The sequence below is a fragment of the Triturus cristatus genome, chromosome 3_2 (assembly GCF_964204655.1).
Source record: "Triturus cristatus chromosome 3_2, aTriCri1.1, whole genome shotgun sequence".
Taxonomy (NCBI): domain Eukaryota; kingdom Metazoa; phylum Chordata; class Amphibia; order Caudata; family Salamandridae; genus Triturus; species Triturus cristatus.
The window spans coordinates 592,564,050-592,581,473 of NC_140584.1; the positions used below are offsets into that span (position 1 = coordinate 592,564,050).

The 17,424-nt window shown below is 45.8% G+C and overlaps 1 protein-coding gene across 10 annotated transcripts in view; it reads right to left on the bottom strand.

The window, feature by feature from the left end:
* Nucleotides 1–3,584, bottom strand: part of TMEM39B (transmembrane protein 39B) — a 253,297-nt gene extending 249,713 nt beyond the window's left edge. For 2 of the 10 annotated variants that reach the window (XM_085648449.1, XM_085648444.1), the window contains exon 1: nucleotides 3,037–3,154. The gene's annotated coding sequence lies outside the window, so the exon portion shown is untranslated. Of the gene's footprint in view, nucleotides 1–3,036; nucleotides 3,155–3,336 lie in introns of those variants that run through there. The other 8 variants (XM_085648447.1, XM_085648442.1, XM_085648445.1 and 5 more) reach the window with 6 other exon arrangements.
* Nucleotides 3,585–17,424: the final 13,840 nt, after the last annotated feature.

A 17,424-nucleotide genomic window follows, 5' to 3' on the forward strand; every position in this document is an offset into this window, starting at 1 on the left:
TGACAGCTTCCGGTACTGGGGAGCCAGGGAGCTGTAGTCTCCCTCCACACAGCGGCCGCGAGGATACCAGACGCGGCGGCGGGAAGGAGAGACGGGCAGCGACAGGGACGTCACGATGAAGGGATTCAACTGGTAGGCACAAGGTTCACGCTTTAGCCCAAGAGACTTACACTTGTTTCTAGCACCTTTTTAGGTCTCGCCTAGCGGAGCGCACATGCGCTGCCCTTGGAGAGGGCTCTTGGAATAACTAGAGGCTTCCAAGAGCCTTCTCCCACACATTCCATTGGCCTTTGCGTGTGGCTTTCAATAATGAAAGCACGCAAACGGCCAAAGACGGGTGCATGTCCTGCCTTTCGTCAAAACTTTCACTCCCCTGGCTTAGGTGTCTTGGGAGCGAGCAGTGGCGCGCAGGGTGCCATCTAATCTGGATCAGGTTTCCTGCATTCCTTACAACGCGTGCGCACAACTCGCAGGCACCACTTGCGGGCTTGTCTGCCCGTCTCTTTCTTTCTGTCACCTCCTTGTCACTTTACACCTTGTGCCTTCGTCTGCCAGTTTATTTCCGGAAATCAGTTAGTAACGGTAAAAAGTTCTCGCCTGGCACGCATTAGACTGAAAGTTGTGCAAAATTCGGATACAGAGCGGCGTGCGTGAATGCGACCAACAGAAATGTGTGCGCTTTTTAAAAGGTGATTGTGACCCCCTCCAATCTGTTATCTCCCTGTTTTCTGTACTTTATTTCTAATCCTCTTTGTTCCGGTAGTTACTTGTCCTTTCGGTCTCTTCCTATTTCATTTCAGTCCCATTTGACGCCGGCTTTGGATTTTCCGTGTGTATCTTTTCCTCCACTTACTCACCCCCTCTTGACCCTGTTCTCTTCTTTACTTTTTTTCTCTTTTACTTGTTCCCCCCAGGTTTCTCTCTCTCTTTCTTTATCTCCTCCTTGTCGCTGTACGCCTCGTGCCTTCTCTGCATGCCCTTTTCTTGTTTACGCTGCGCACCTTCCCCCACTCTCTTCCCACGGAGCTGCCATCTCTCTCGTCTACTTCGCTCTCCTAACAGAACTGTTCCGTTTGCCGTGTGACCTCATTACAGTCGACTGAACAGAAACTGGAGCTAAAGTGCTTCGCCTCTGGTCACGGATAATGTTGGAGGCAGAGCACCGAAACGGCGGCAGCGCTGCTGACTTAAACAGGGTTATATATACGAAGTCGGAGACAGAATAGAAGCTGCTGTTAGTCAAAGTGCTGGGTAATGGCATGCCTGTGGTCACAACCAGGATGGGCAGCGCTTCTAAACCCAATGAACAACTCGCCGGTAATTCAATTATAAGAAATACATCGCTGTCCAGCTTATGTTGGCAAGATAGCTCGGTGAAATGAGCACTCGATACAGAATTGAGACCTGCACATTTTGAGTTTGAATCCTGGTAGGGTCACCCAAGCCTTTCATTCTGCCAAGGTCGATAAATTGAGTAGCATTAAAATGGGTCATTGTTTGTAGTTCTTAGAAAAAGAAAAAACAAAGTGTATGCGTCTGAATTCTTGGTACCCCTTTTTAGGGCTTTTTACTTTTCTTGCAAATATATGATGGGAATGGCAAATATAAATTGCATTAGCCCTGTTGTAAAGGGTTGGGACTACACATTGCATCCTGGCAGCACTATTGAGAAGAGCACAACCTAATAAAGTTCTTCTAAACAAAACCATTAATGGCAAGGGCGATACAGTATCTATCAGCAAAAGGTGCAGCAACAGTGTTGAGGTGAATATGAGAGGATGCCCATCTGGAGTCTCTGTCAAAGTTCACAGCCCGCATGACTGAAAACGTGGACTGGATGAAATCCAAAGGACTCAGACTTAACACCGACAAGACGGAAGTCATGATCTTTGCCAAGAAAACCTCACCATGGGACTCCATATGGTGGCCACCAGAACTAGGACCCTCACCCAGCTCCAACATCAATGCCTAGAACCTCAGGCTAATCACGGACCACAAACTCTGCATGACAATCCATGTAAACACACTGAAAACCTGATTCCACATCCTAAAGGATGCCAAGGAAAATCTCCAAATGGCTCCCAGCCAACATTACCAAAATCGTCACTAGCAAACTGAAATACGGGAATCCGCAAACAATTAACAGACATCTGCAAACCATTCAGAACTCAGCAGCCAGAACCATTCTGAACGTCCCATGACACACACACCACATATCAAACAATTCCCCATTCACATACAAGCACAGCCCAAACTCATGCACACCTACAAAGCACTACACAACATATTTACAAACCCACCAGACACACTTGCCCAGCCGGACTCCTACTTGCACACATCTCAAGCATACTCTGAGCCAGATTAGTTTGAGCCTTCTCCTACATTGCGTCTGAAGCGCAGAAGTCTGAAGCGCAGAACACCTACCGTTACACACCAGAGCCTCATTCTCAATTCTTAAGTTGAGCAAAAAACTGATGACCTGGCTTTTCAAGTAGTCTCACCCTAGCAGCGAGGGGCTAGACCTAGCCTTAGCGTACTTGCAAGAGCAACTGTTGCATAGAGGAATGTGGTGCAAATCCAATATTGCAATACAGAATTTTGAAATACTATGTTATCTTCATAAAATGTTTCGAAACTTCCCAGTTCATATCAAGAGGCGTGTTTATTTCACTCCTTGCAAAGTGTTTTGTTCTTACTTCTGTCGGTACCGCCCTCCTTCTCCCTCCCACTTCAAACACCTAAGCGCTTTTTTATTCCAACATCCAGTTTCTGAGGACTCCTACCTCAGCCCAGGCAGCACCCCCGTCCCTACATTACTGCAGAACTCGCCTGAGCCCATCAATTCTGCAAGTCTTCCTTTCTCATAGGGCTGGGTGGGAGGTCTGATCTCCTGAATCCCTGCATGGCTCACTTTTGAGTCCCTGCAAGGGTCACTTCCTAACCTAATACCATCACCCACCCCCAACAACCCCAGTGCATTCCTTTATAGTTGCTACATGACTTCCTCCCCTACTCAAGCCCTCGCAGTCACCTCACCTCTATATCCCGTGGAGGGCCCGAGGCCCCTGACGCGCTGTACGTTGCTAGAGGCACGCAGGCGAAAGGCGGGCGCGCGTGCGCAGCAAAGAACTAGCCGAAGTAATCAGAGAGGAGGAGGCGGCGCTACGTTGAAAAAGGATGGTCCGTTCTCTATTTTTATCACTGCATCGGACCTTATAGTAGAAAAAGATGATTCTGGGGAGAGATGAAAATAAATGTGTGGAGGGCGTTGACTCACCCTTGGCCACATTTCTTTAGTTAAAAATGAGAGGATAATTGAAAGATACAAGTCCGTACCTGTCCAGGAATTGTACATTGAGTGGTAGGAGGTATGACAGCCGCCCGTCAGCCGTAACCTATCAGGCAAGGGTTTATATCCCAGGACCTCTCTTTCGTAGTGTTAGAGAAGGTGGGATTACTAAACATCTGCCCCAAATAAGTGGGATGGGGCGTACAAAACCCTGGCAAAGGAAAGGGCTGCGACAACGGGGACTCCAAGCGATCGGATGACGGATATGTTCAGAACTCTCACACCGGAAATGGTTAACAGATTTCAGAGCTGCCAAGTGAGGAAGGTGCAAAGAGCACTGTCGCACACTTGTCATAACCAAAAGAAGAGTCAAGTTTTGTGCAGTTTTATATAGCGCGAAATCGACCGGAAGGTAGTGGAGCGATTTGCATGAGCCAGTTAGGTTTTCTTGCGTTTTATATGAACACCAGTTAGATTACACAAGGACACGTTCATTTTTGTAGGCACGGAGATATTTAGTGATTTTTCCCAGAATCACAGGTTATTGAGTCGACGCTGAGACTCGAACGTGCTTCCCTAGTTACAAAGGCGGCAGCTCTGGCCATTGCGCCACATCCTCGCCTTAGTTGCCGCTTGTTTGCGGAACCTACACAATAACTCTGGTAGAACATTTGGGGAACTGGTGCATTCTAAATTACGAATGGCCTGTATCATTGGACATATTTATATTTTATAAAATTAGATACATTCTGTTTCAGTGACAGCACATATGGACTAGTAGTGCTTCTTTCAATCAGGCAGATTGGCCGTCTTTCCAAGCCATCAATGGACACCGTTGTTTTCAACGTATAGTCAGAGATTAAACGCATAGTCATTCTTCCGAGCCAAGAGCATCTTGATCAAATTTAGCAATTCTATGTCAGGACAGGAGGCTCCGATTATGCTTTCTCATTTCTTTATTAGAAATGCCCAGCAGCCAATCAGAACCGTTTATGAAACGAAAAAACTACAGTACCCATGAGTACCCGGGTACCACGTGACAACCATAGAGTCTCTCCTATAAAAGGTACAACAGTAGATAGTACGTCCTCTTTCTTTGCTGCTCCGCAGCCAGTTAAGTGCCCTTTTCGTTTTATTACTGTTACATTGTTGCATTATTGTCTGTGCACTACTGTTGGGACGCGCTCGCTTCCAAATTGTATTTAGCTATTGCTACATTGTTGCGCGCTGTCCCGGTTCATTTATTTCGTTTGCTCCGCTTCGCGCGGCGCGCATGCAGGGAGCGTGGTCTCACCTCCCTTGGGCGTGACGCTCGCTCGAGCGTCGGTGTCCGAATTCGGTGGAGTGGGAGAATAGGGGCTGAGAAGCTCGCGCTAGCGCGCGTGCTTCTCTATTTACATAAGAACTGAGGCGGCCGTTCCGCGCATGCGCGGCGGCCATTTTTATTGTTTACAAACCGTGTTTTCACACGGAGCTCAGGAATCGGTTGTTCTTCACACCGCTGCCCACTGCCTCAGCTTCTCTTCAGCCCCATCGACGCCCTTTGCTGTTTAAAGGCCTGGGGCTGTATAATTACGCATAGGCTCTGCCTAGAGTGACTCAGCAAGCCCTCCCTCCACAATTAATTTAATTATTTATTTTTTGGTCAGCCTTTTTTCTGTCCATTAATTGGCTTGCTGTGGGGTTTTTCACTCCCCCTGAATTGTGCCTTTGGCATTATAATATTAATTGACATTAAATTGTCATTTGGTGGGCATTACTTTCACTTTTCCAGTGAAACTAAGAATAATGGAGGAGTATTTTGATGAAGATGATTACTCTTACGAAGAGGAGAGCTCAGGTTTCCTTGAGCACGATTTAGTCGAAGCATTGGACCAAGGAGTTCAGCACTCCGTTACTAAAGCCCTGGTTCACGCTATTAATCCATTGAAGCGTCATTTGACGCAATATGCAAAGCAGCAAGGTTGGTTGCCTTCTTCTCGCTCTTCCAAATCCCCTATAAATCCACACAGGGCGGATTTCAAACGTTTGGCTAAAACTCTAGCCTCTGAAAAGGCTTCCTCCAGTCCTTTGGTAGGCGCTTCTACCTCGGCAACCTGTCACACTGACTCTGACGGTCCTCCTTCTTCCTCTTCTGACCAGGATGTCCCTCCACCACGCAAGAAGGCTCGCAAGGAGCATTACGTGGACGCTCCTACTCACCCACAAGTCCTAACCTTTGAGCCTTCGGAGATATATCACCCCCATTCATCTTCATGGCTTCCTTCTCCTGCAGTAGCTGAATATGTCCAGGCGCACATCCGTCAACCTTTTGAAAAAGAGGTTAGAGCTCGCCTCCGCTCCGAGTGCCCTCGCCCGGATCTTGCAGATCACCTGGCAGACACTCCTGAAATTGACCCCACAATGCTTTCCTATCTGAAGAAATTTGCTAAGGACCCTAAAAAGGGTCTGGACAGATCTTGGCGGTCCTGCCAAGATAAAATGTTGGATTTAATGGGACCCCTCACCAAGATCCTTGATCTCGGATTTCAGGCCAAGGAAGCAGAATCTCTTGTGGATCCAGATGAACTCATAGAATGGGCTCAGAGGGCTATTTGCCAGTTGGGCAACGCAAATTGTGCCATTTCTAGTGAGCGTCGCCGCTCTATTCTTCTAAAGATTGACCCGAAATTGGCGGAACTCTCCACTTCCGAGTCTGGTCCGGTGGCACAGGGTCTTTTATTTGGCCAACCGTTCCTTAAGGAACTTACTAAATTTGTAGCAACCTTCAGTGGTTTGGATAAGGCGCAAGCTTCTATCAAGCGTGCACTTCGTCCGGTTTTTGCCAGGGCCGGACGACATAGGGGACGCTCGTTCGGCCGTGGCTCCAATAACTCCTCCCAGAGAGGTTATCAGTCCCAGAGAGGCGGGGGTCAGGACTCCGGCTACAACACCCGCTCAAACTTCTATCCTTCCAGAAAAGGGAGAGGTCAATTCCGGAAAGGCCGTTCCGGTGGCAACCAAGGTGCTTACCAAGACTCTAATACCTCAGGTGAGTTTGATTTGTTTTTCCGAGGTGGTTCTGGGGGGCAGAATACGTTTTTTTCTCCAGAACTGGCGTCAAATCTCCAACGATGCTTGGGTTCTGCAAACTGTTCAAGGTTTCAAAATAGAATTCTATCAGACCCAACATCAATCCCTCCCCCCTCCTCCTCTCCATTTTTCTCTTCAGGACCAAAAGTTTATTTCGGCAGAGATAGACTCCCTTCTCGCCAAAGGGGCAATCAGGTCAACTGTCCCCCACCCTCACGGGTTTATCAGCAATGTTTTTCTGGTTCAGAAAAAAGGGGGTGGCAATCGTCTGGTCCTCAACTTGAAGGATTTCAACGGAAGTGTAGTTTACAGACACTTCAAGATGGAAGGGATCCATCTTTTGCGCGATCTTCTGCGCGAAGGGGACTGGATGGTTCGGCTCGACCTCAAGGATGCCTATCTTTCCATTCCCATTTACGAGCCTCATCGTCGTTTTCTTCAATTCAGTTGGCAAGGAATATGGTACGAATACACAGTTCTCCCATTCGGCCTCTCGTCAGCACCCTGGTGCTTCACGAAACTTCTGAGGCCTGTAGTGGAATGTCTGCGTGCTCGGGGTGTCCGCCTGATAATCTATCTCGACGACATTCTTCTCATGGCGGACAAACCCCTCACAGTATTAACCCATCTGGAATGGTCTATCGACCTTCTACAATCCCTGGGTTTCCTAGTCAATCCGCAAAAGTCTATCTTGAATCCTACTCAAGTAATCGAATTTCTGGGTTTTCAAGTGAACTCCCTATCCTGTCAACTATTATTACCACACCAAAAGATTCGGTACATCAAGAGAGAATTGAGGTCTGTTCTTTCCAGACAGATTGTGTCCTTGAGGTCGTTAGCACGGGTAGTAGGTCTCCTGGCGTCCTCCATTCAGGCGATATTCCCAGGTCCGCTGCATTACAGAGCACTTCAGAGATTGAAGATTCGTCACCTCCAAAAAGGTCTTCGCTATTCAGATCTGATTCCTCTTTCCGAGGATGCGAAGAGCGAGATGCAATGGTGGTTGGACCACATGGAGGCCTGGAATGGACGAGCCCTGTTCGGCTCCGCTCCGGATCTGGTGATAGAATCGGATGCCAGCCTTTGGGGTTGGGGAGCCAGGTGCGGACCAATCTCCACCGGGGGTCGCTGGTCTCCCCAGGAACTGTCTCTTCACATCAATTGCCTAGAACTTCTAGCGGGGTCTTTTGCGATTCGGTGTTTCTCCCCTCATCAGACCAATTGTTGTATTCTTCTCCGCATGGACAACGTTTCAGCGGTCCGGTATGTCAACAAGTTGGGGGGAACACGATCCAAGACTTTGGCGGAGATCGCCAAGGATTTTTGGCACTTCTGTCTTCAACAGAAGATCACAGTTATTGCCGAATATCTTCCCGGTTGCCGCAATCAGATTGCGGACTGGAACTCTCGCCATCTTCGCGACTTCAGCGATTGGCGCCTTCACCCGCGCATTTTTCGCATTCTCCGTCGGACTTGGGGTCATTGTCACCTAGATCTGTTTGCGTCTCGCCTGAATACTCAACTCCCTCTATTTTTCAGCTGGAGACCGGATCCGAAAGCCCTGGCCACAGATGCATTTCTTCAGACTTGGCCGTCCACTCTGTGCTACGCCTTTCCCCCGTTCATGTTGATTCCCAGGGTTCTGGCCTACTCGAAACGTTTTCAAACGGAGCTGATTCTCATTGTTCCGCTGTGGAGAGCTCAACCATGGTTCCCGGACCTTTGTGGAAATGTGGATTTTCCTGATCAGTTATGTCCCCTATCTTGGACCCCAACGGTTCTATATGCATGTTACAAGTACATGTATGTTCCCTCCAGTTTCAGTTTCTAAGACGCAAACATATGTGTGTCTACCGTCGACATGTTCTCTGTCAGATCCGCCATCAATGGGCTGGATATTCGATTCCTAAGCATGAAAGGCCACCGACTTTATATGGCTAAGTTACTCCATTTTTACAGTTCAGGCAAGTAGGCCCGATTCTGTCCTCAAAGCCTTTCCCTGCTCTCTGTCTTTTGACAGCTTCAGCTTGAGCTCGCATCTGTATCCATGAACTTTGTCCTACTCCCTGTGCAGCTAACGGTGCCTGCCTCGGCCAGTTTTCGCCTGCCTGCCAAGAAGCTGTATTTCACCTTCGAATTATCTATTTTGCTCTCCAGCCGATGCATTCCTGTCTAGTGATTTAGGTAAACATTTCCTTTAGCTCACAAGCAAAGGACTCAGCCTTTCCGTCCTCCTGCAAGTGATTCATAGCCCTGCTGTCATGGAAAGTTTTCTGCCCCTCGCATCTCATATAGACACTTAGGCGTTTGTGCACGCACACAGTCAGTATAGACTAGATTCTGTCCGAGAGTCCTTCCTTGTGGATAACATAGTTCTTTAAACATAGGATGTTAGATATGATTTGGGATTAGGTTGACTTGACCCCCCAGACTTCTCGTCTCCACATGTAGAGCTAAATGTCAAGTCCCCTTCACCCCCTAGTTGCACGTCAATCACACGTCATGCTGCTGCGCGCGCATCTATGCCAAGTATTATCTTATAGATCCACCTATGTCTGATAATCCTAACCAATCATGTTTCTTTTATTCCTTATTACGCCTAGTTTCGATTACGTACCTGTTTTGTCACTTTTCTTATCAAATGTTACGCCTTCTACATTCGTTTCATTGTAATGTACTTATTATAAAAATACATGTCTGTCAATAAATTATTGTACTTCACTTCCTGAACCCTCGTGGTGACGGAACCTGAAGGCCGCGACTCGAGTCGGCCATTTTGATGGAATAAAGCCCATTTAGAAACTCTTATACCACGGATTCTGCCTCTTGTTATTCTGAGCTATTTTATTTTATTTCAAGATCCCGTATGAAATTCAGTCCGGTAAAGAAGATTTTTGTTTACCACATAATGGCGCCCGAACAGGGACACTTTCTCATCTCACGCGCCGGCGGTGCGTTGCAGGCCCGGTCTCCTGCCACAGCTGGACGGACCATAAACGCGTACCAGCAGGATTTCCTGTAAGCTCCCTCCGGTCAAGCGGGGGCGACTGAGGCTGCGATCAACCCAGACGAGGCGGTGAGAAGTGCGAAGTATCCCGACCAGAGCCTAGCTGAGAGAGCAAGATCCGAGGTATACAGAGGCCCACCAGGTTTCTCGAAATCCCGATGTCCAGAGGGTCCGCTGTCCGCAGTCATCGAGTCCTGTCCATTCTCTGAGGCCTTCCGTTTCAAGGAGCTACTCGGTGAGTACCATCGCCGGGGAGGCGTGTTGACGCGCACATAGGTTGTGCCGGTCAAGACGGATTTGGGTACACAAATCCGGTCTGCACTGTTTAGCAGTGTATATGTACTGTTTAGCAGTATATCAAGTATTCCGAAGTATGCAGTTATTGTCAAGAATTCAGCGTGGTGATTAGTTAGGCAGACTGTCATCATTGTCGGTCGTTGTTAAAATGTTTAATGTTTAATGTTTAAAGTGTTCAAATATTGTGGTATGAATGAGTGTTCATTGTTCACTGTTCATTATTGTGTTTTTCGTATAAAGTGAGTTCAAGAGTAAGTATCAGATCAGTTGTCAATATGCCGCTCTTCTCGAAGTTAAGACAGATTACTACCAAAAAAGGGGTGCTTGAAGAAGCAGTTCCTATTCCTCCTAGGGACACTCCAGGGCATTTTATGTACCATAAGCATGGCTTAGATGCCATATTGTTTCTTGATCTATGGGTAGATTATACCAAGGGATTGCCGGAAAGTCAAAGGTGGCCCGTAGCGGGAACCTGGGATGCAGAATGCATCATGAAAGTAGAGGAAGAGTTATGGAAAAGAAAGGTCAGACAGTCACAGAAAGACGCTGTTGAGTTATGGCGTAAAGAATCTCATAGACGAACAGAAAAAGCACGTAGACAAGAAGAGAGGAGTAAAGAAAGTTCAAATAAAGTTCAAGAAAATCTATTAATTGAGGAAGGTATCCGAGTGAAATCAGAACAAGTAAATAGACAAAGAAATGCTCTTATGAATGGTATGTATCCCCTTCTAGCCGAAGGACTACCTAAGGCTGCTCCAGAGATGCCAAAAGACTTGCCACCCCCATTATTTCCAATTAAGGTACATCCAAAAGGGCATCCCAGAACCGCAGAAGATGTTTTTCTTTCCTCATATCTAGACGACGCAGCTCCCGAGTATGCTAACGCCGCACCACATAGACCGTCTGGTGTAGGGGTTCAACGTCAGGATCAGGTATCTGTCCCCGTGCAACAGCAAGTCCCGACACAAGCTTCGGCAAGCACATCTGTTTCCGCATCTGTCTCCGCAGTCGATCCTACAGGGGTATCGACACCCATAGTTGCTGTGTCACGTTCAACGAATCCATTCACACCCGACGCCCCAGATGGGGCCACGGGAGGTGCTAGCATTACCTTTACACCACCCAGAATAAATAAACTTGTTTTTCAAGAGTCAGCGCATTCACGTACACCTAAATTCGTAAGTGAACGTACGCTTAAGGAACTCCTTGTAAATTGTAGATATGACCCGGTGGTTGGTAAAGAGGACGAAATGGTCCTGGCATCATTACGTATCAGGCGAGCCGCAGAGTATTTAGCAAGGTTACCAGGAATGATTACGCATCTAGATAACATATATCATTTTGTTCAAACAGGACGAGATCCAGGATGTATTAACAGAGCTATGGAATTCCAGAAAGTAGAGATACAGGGGGAACTGTTACGTTTCCTCATAAACTGTGTGATCAGAAATCAAGACCGCCCGGGGGTAGACCCGAATACAATGCTTATTCTTACAAGATGGAGTCAGAATATATCAGAAGGGAGACACGATAAGCAAAATTGTATAATAGCCATGTGCCGAAAAATCCGTAAAGAAATAGAGCGTATTCATGAAGAAAGATTGGGAACAGACGAGTTTGAGCAAGATGAAGTGTCCGAATCAGGGAATTCCGCAAGACAGTCAGAGACCATAGCCTATGTAGGCAGAGGAAGATCCTGTGATAATGCTAGATGTTTTTCTGATCCCATACACTCTGTATGCCCAAATAATAGCAGAACGTATCCGACGCCTATAATAAATCTGAAGTCTCCTGAACATTCGTTTCAAGCCGCAGATAAAATACTACGAGAACGAAGGGGTTACCACCTCCTCGATTCCATGGATGAGCAAGAATTAGCCAGATCAGCCGTTCACTGGATTGACAGTCCTGAAAAATACGGTGATGAGACCGTAGCACACACGTTTTTTAATCTCAGTACAGATGAACAACGTTTAGCTGGAATCTATATGATTCAGCAACTCCTCATATTATATAAGAGCCAACATGCTGACCCTGGTCCTTTACCTGATATATTAACGGAACTACTCACAAACAGATGGAGAGGTTCTAGTAACAAGCTAATTAAAGAGATATTAGTGTCACGTAAGCAGTATGTCCTTTTTGTAAGTCCGGATTCTCTCTCGCTGCCCCGCAGAGAAAGAGCGCCGTACTATATGGATAGACAAAATCCCCTACGAGAAGTGCACCCAATAAAAGGCGAAGACAATGAGTTTCACCGTGTATTTGTTTACACACCCATATCAAAAATGGAATTATTGGAAATGAAGAAAGTAGTACCTAGTCATGACAAAGACCCAGCGGGTTTCCACCGAGAAATTAAAGACATGTTACTGATGGGAGAGTACACCTTTCCTGATATTATGACGATATTAAAGGTGCTTTTGCCTGCTGGCATTTATGAAAAACTGAAAGAAAAAGAGTGGGAAGTGGGTGACCAAAAGATAGACTGGACAGCATTAGCAGAGGAAGAAAGGGGCCGAACTGCAGGTTCAGGGCTCGGGGATAAAGTTAAACTGTTACCAGGTTTACTAGTACAGGTACTGCCACGTTTATTAACTACAAAAAAGGAAGATTGGGGTGCAATCACAGCCTGCAAACAAAAGCAAGATGAAGACACAAGCGATTATTATGCTCGATTTGAAAAATGTTTTGGTATAAATAGTGGTATAAAAGCAAGTAGTGACTCATATCCACATTTATTTGTGACAAAATTAGTGGAAAATGCATTGCCTCCAGTAAAGAATAGAATATTGAAATTCGAGAGTACCTGGCAAAGTAACACTCCGTCGCAAATGCTACAAATGTTACAGTATCATCACAATAGAATTAGGGATGAACAAGAACACGAGCATAGACGCATGAAGGATACAAAAATGAAAATGCTAGTTTCTCAGACAGTACCAGCAGATGGTCACAAAAAGGGTGTGACACATTCTGGTGATTCTGCAGTTCCTGTAAAGGGAACCTGCAATTACTGTAAACAACTGGGCCATTATGTACACGATTGTCCAGTCCTGAAACGTAATATAGCTACAGGTATTGCAAAGGAGAGACCACGATTAGTTAGACAAGATCAGAATGAACAAGGAGCTATGCAGCATGGACAGTCCATGCCAGTTCAACAACAGTCCATGCCAGCCTCACAGCAACCCATACAGTTTGTGCCAGCTGCACCACCGTTGCCTGCTACTGCCACACAAACCACAACACGACAAATGTATCAGACTGCACAGTATGAATACCCTGAGTATCAGCGTTACGCATGAACCAGCCTAGAGAGGGAAGTTGACTTACCGCTTATCGAGATTCCTGTAGATCAAGAAGGACCTTATGTACATAGTGAATTATTAGGTCAAGATAGAAAATTCTTACTCGATACAGGGGCAAGTCGAACAACCATAAAACGTAGTGAAGTTCCAGGGGCACCCCTCTCAGGCTCTCAAAATATTTCCCTTGGTTTTTCGGGAAAACCTATTGTTAATGAAGTATCACAGCCTCTACCACTTACGATAGGACCTTTGACACGAACTACAGATTTATTGCTTACTAAATCATGCCCAGAAAATCTGTTAGGAATTAAAACTCTGAAAGCACTAGGAGCCATAATATGTTGTTCTCCGGAAGGAGTAAGGTTGTTTCTACGTGATTTTAAAGGTCACTATGCGTGTAGAGACATGGATCCCCGACTACAGACTTTACCAGTACATCTATGGGCACAAGGCCCTACGGATGTTGGCTGCATGAACATTACACCCTATCGAGTCACCCTGAAAGCAGGAGTGGTACTACCACGAATGCGACAATACAAGTTACCGCATGATGCTGTAGTGGCTTTGCTGAAAATCATTGATGAGCTGATTGTCCAGGGAGTAGTTGTAGAAACAGACTCCAATGTATGTAATTCACCGATAATTCCGATTCTTAAACGAACTGATCCTACTGCCCCACCAGTGTACCGATTGGTTATTGATTTGCGTGAACTAAACAAGTGTATTGTACCACAATTCCCTGTGGTCCCTGATATATCATCATTGTTGACAGCAATTGATTCCGAAGCAACATTCTTTACTGTAATCGATCTCAAGAATGCCTTTTTCAGCGTCCCAATAGATCCGGAAAGCCAATATTTGTTCGGATTCAGTTTAAATGGGCGCAGCTTTAAATTCTCACGCGCTCCCCAAGGATTCACAGAAAGCCCCAGCATCTACAGCCAAGCACTGAAACGAGAACTTGACAGTATCCACATGCCAGTCAATACTGCACTGCTTCAATATGTCGATGATCTGCTGATCACCGCAAGAAGCGAGCCAGAATGTGAAAAGGCTTCTCTGACAGTTTTACATTTTCTAGCCGACAAGGGGCACAAGGTGTCTCCTTCTAAGCTGCAATTCTGTGTCCAGCGAGTTATTTATCTTGGTCATTCGCTGTCCAAGGAGGGAAGGCAGCTTACACCAGATCGCATCCAGTTAATTGCTAACATGTCAATACCCCAGACACAAAAGGAGGTGCGGGCTTTCATAGGCCTCACTTCATATTGTAGGCAGTGGATCCCTCAGTACGCATTTCTAGCAAAACCACTCATTCAGTTAACCACACAGGAGGCAGCCACATCGACTGTTCTCCCTTGGACTCAGGAACATACACAAGCTTTTGAAAGCCTAAAGGAAGCTTTATGTCAAGCACCTGTTTTAGCAACACCATGTTATAGCAAACATTTTACACTCTTTGTTACAGAACGCGAAGGTACTGCCTTGTCAGTACTCACTCAGGATCAAGCAGGATCACGCAAGCCATGTGCTTATTTTTCCAGTACATTAGATCCCGTAGCTCAGGCTTTGCCTGCATGCCTGAAATCAGTGGCAGCGACAGCTTTAGCAATCAGACAAAGCGATGCCATAGTGTTAGGACATCCATTGACAGTACAAGTACCACATGCAGTAGAGGTTCTTGTGAACCGAACACAAACACAACACTTGACCATAGCAAGACTTACCGGTTATGAACTGACATTGTTTCAACCACACATAGAGATCCGACGGTGTAATACATTGAATCCTGCTACACTATTACCTGTAATTGGAACAGACCCACTAGCTCATGATTGTGTTGAAATCATTGAAATAAAGACGAAACCTAGACAAGACTTGACAGACGTTCCATTGTTAGATCCAGACCTGACGTTGTATGTAGACGGATCGTGCATGAGAACAAGTACAGGAGATTTAGTGGCCGCGTATGCAGTCACAACAGACACTGAAGTTATTGAGACAAATTGTATAGATACTTTGTCAGCCCAAGCAGCAGAACTTATTGCTCTAACACAAGCCTGTATTCAAGCCACAAATAAGAAAGTTAATGTATACACTGACTCACGTTATGCATTCGGAGTTGTACACGACTTCGGCGTGCTGTGGCGAGAGAGAGGTTATTTAACCTCCCATGGTGCCCACATTCAGCACGGACCCCTCATTCATGCTTTGTTAGACGCAATACATTTACCCACTGCTATATCGATTATGAAATGTAAAGCACACACGAAGGTTACTGATACCATTTCTCAAGGCAATGATTTAGCTGACAGAACAGCTAAACAGACTGCTCAGAATCGCACATTAGACATGACAAAGCCAATAGTTCAGACACCAACACAGTGTATGACAATTAAGGATCCCGCACTTGACGTAATTGACATACAGACACATGCCACAGCAGAAGAAATAAAGAAATGGACTGAACTAGGAGGGATCCAGACAGATCAAGGATGGATGACGAAGGAGAAATCTGTATGGTTTCTCCCTGATTCCATGGTTCAAGCCATTATAGCTCCAGTTCACAGTCCAGCACATTTAGGAGAGAAGGCTATGCTAGACAGCATTCAACACATTTGGTTCAATAAACATCTACGAGCAGCAGCTAAACAAAAGGTCCGTACCTGTATGATATGTTGTCAGTTCAACCCGGGAAAAAGTGTTCCCGTAGAACAGGGTGGATTCCAGACCCCTGATCATCCTTTTGAAGTGCTCCAAATGGATTATATCCAGATGGAACGATGTCGAGGATTCAAATATGTTCTTGTAGTTGTCTGCGCTCTCTCCCGTTGGACAGAGGCGTATCCCGTATCAGATTACACTGCCCCGACTACTGCCAAGCAGCTAGTTCGAGAATTCTTCCCACGGTACGGTTTACCACGTGTTGTATATTCAGATAACGGCCAGCCTTTCTCATCCGAATTAATGAAACATGTCTCACTTTTGTTGGGATATCAGTGGAAGTTCCACTGTGTCCGACACCCCGAGGCAGCAGGTCTCGTGGAACGACATAATCAAATTTTGAAAATCAGATTGTCTAAAATATGTAAGGAGAAAGGTGTTGATTGGATAGTAGCCTTACCAGTTGCACTATTTTACATAAGAATGGTAGCACACTCTCGAACAGGGCTATCCCCGTATGAGGTGATCTTCGGAAGACCACCAAATATGTGGGGGACGCCTGTACCACGTAAAATAACTGATGTTAATTGTAATATGCTGACAGATTACCTGGCTTCCTTGATGTCTGCACTACAATCTTGTCGTTCACAGGTAGCTGCAGCTTTTCCTGACAACACTGAGGTGAAACCCCATGACGTTGCTCCGGGGGATCTGGTGTTTGTGAGGAATTTCGATCGGAAAACCCAATTGGAGCCCAGGTGGAAAACACCGAAGCTAGTCCTGCTGACCACAAGAACAGCCGTGAAAGTGGAGGGCCGCAAAGGATGGATACATTCCAGTCACGTCAAGAAATTTCATGGACTATCCTCGGATATAGACACTGTGCCCTGCACTCCCTCACAGACTGATTCAAAACTTCCCTTTGTTGAAAGGAATGACTCTCAGAACTATAAATTAAAACTTAGGCCCAAACAGTCGAGCAATTTGATTGTTTAAGTCCTCTCCAAGGTGAAGCGGTTGAATTGTCTCTGACATGTATCCCTTGGACCTGAGTAGAGAAAATACCAGAGAAATGTTGAAACGACAGGCGTATTGTAAATCACTGCGTAGCTACTGTGTGAGGACATTATTAATTCTGTTTTTATTGAGTGTTTTAATAATCATTACGAGTGTGATTTTGCACATATATCATCCTATTTCTAGACATGTTTATAATATTACTGCTGAACATTCTTTTAGTGACCTACCGCCACATGAATTATCTTATAGACTTGCGCTGCGCAATAACACCTTCATTAGTATGTTACATCATTCCCATCAGACTAGTAATGCCACCAATTGTTGGGTGTGTGGCCGACTCCCTCCCTATCAGAATAACAAAGGAGTTCTGCCTTTCTTTCCACATCCGTTCACACACAATGGCTCCTGTGGAGCATGGTTTAGTTTATTAAATTCCATAGACCCAGACACAGCAGTTTATCAACAACATTGGATATGGGGAAATCTGAATCTAGTTTTATTCAAAGTCTGTCACCCTAATAAGGAGGGTCACCCCAGTAGAACAGGAACTGATTTAGAAAATGAAGTGTATAAATTAGGTAATTTTACACCTAATCTTATGATTTTGAATGTCAAAACCGAAGTTGAACTAATTCTGCCCACTATGTCTGTATTTCCAGTTAAGGGTGAATTATGTGTAAGAAAAGTTGGTTCCATACATATGGGCCATAGCCAATGCGTTACTACAGTAGAATATCGTGATCAAGGTAAATCTTCATTTAGAGCTT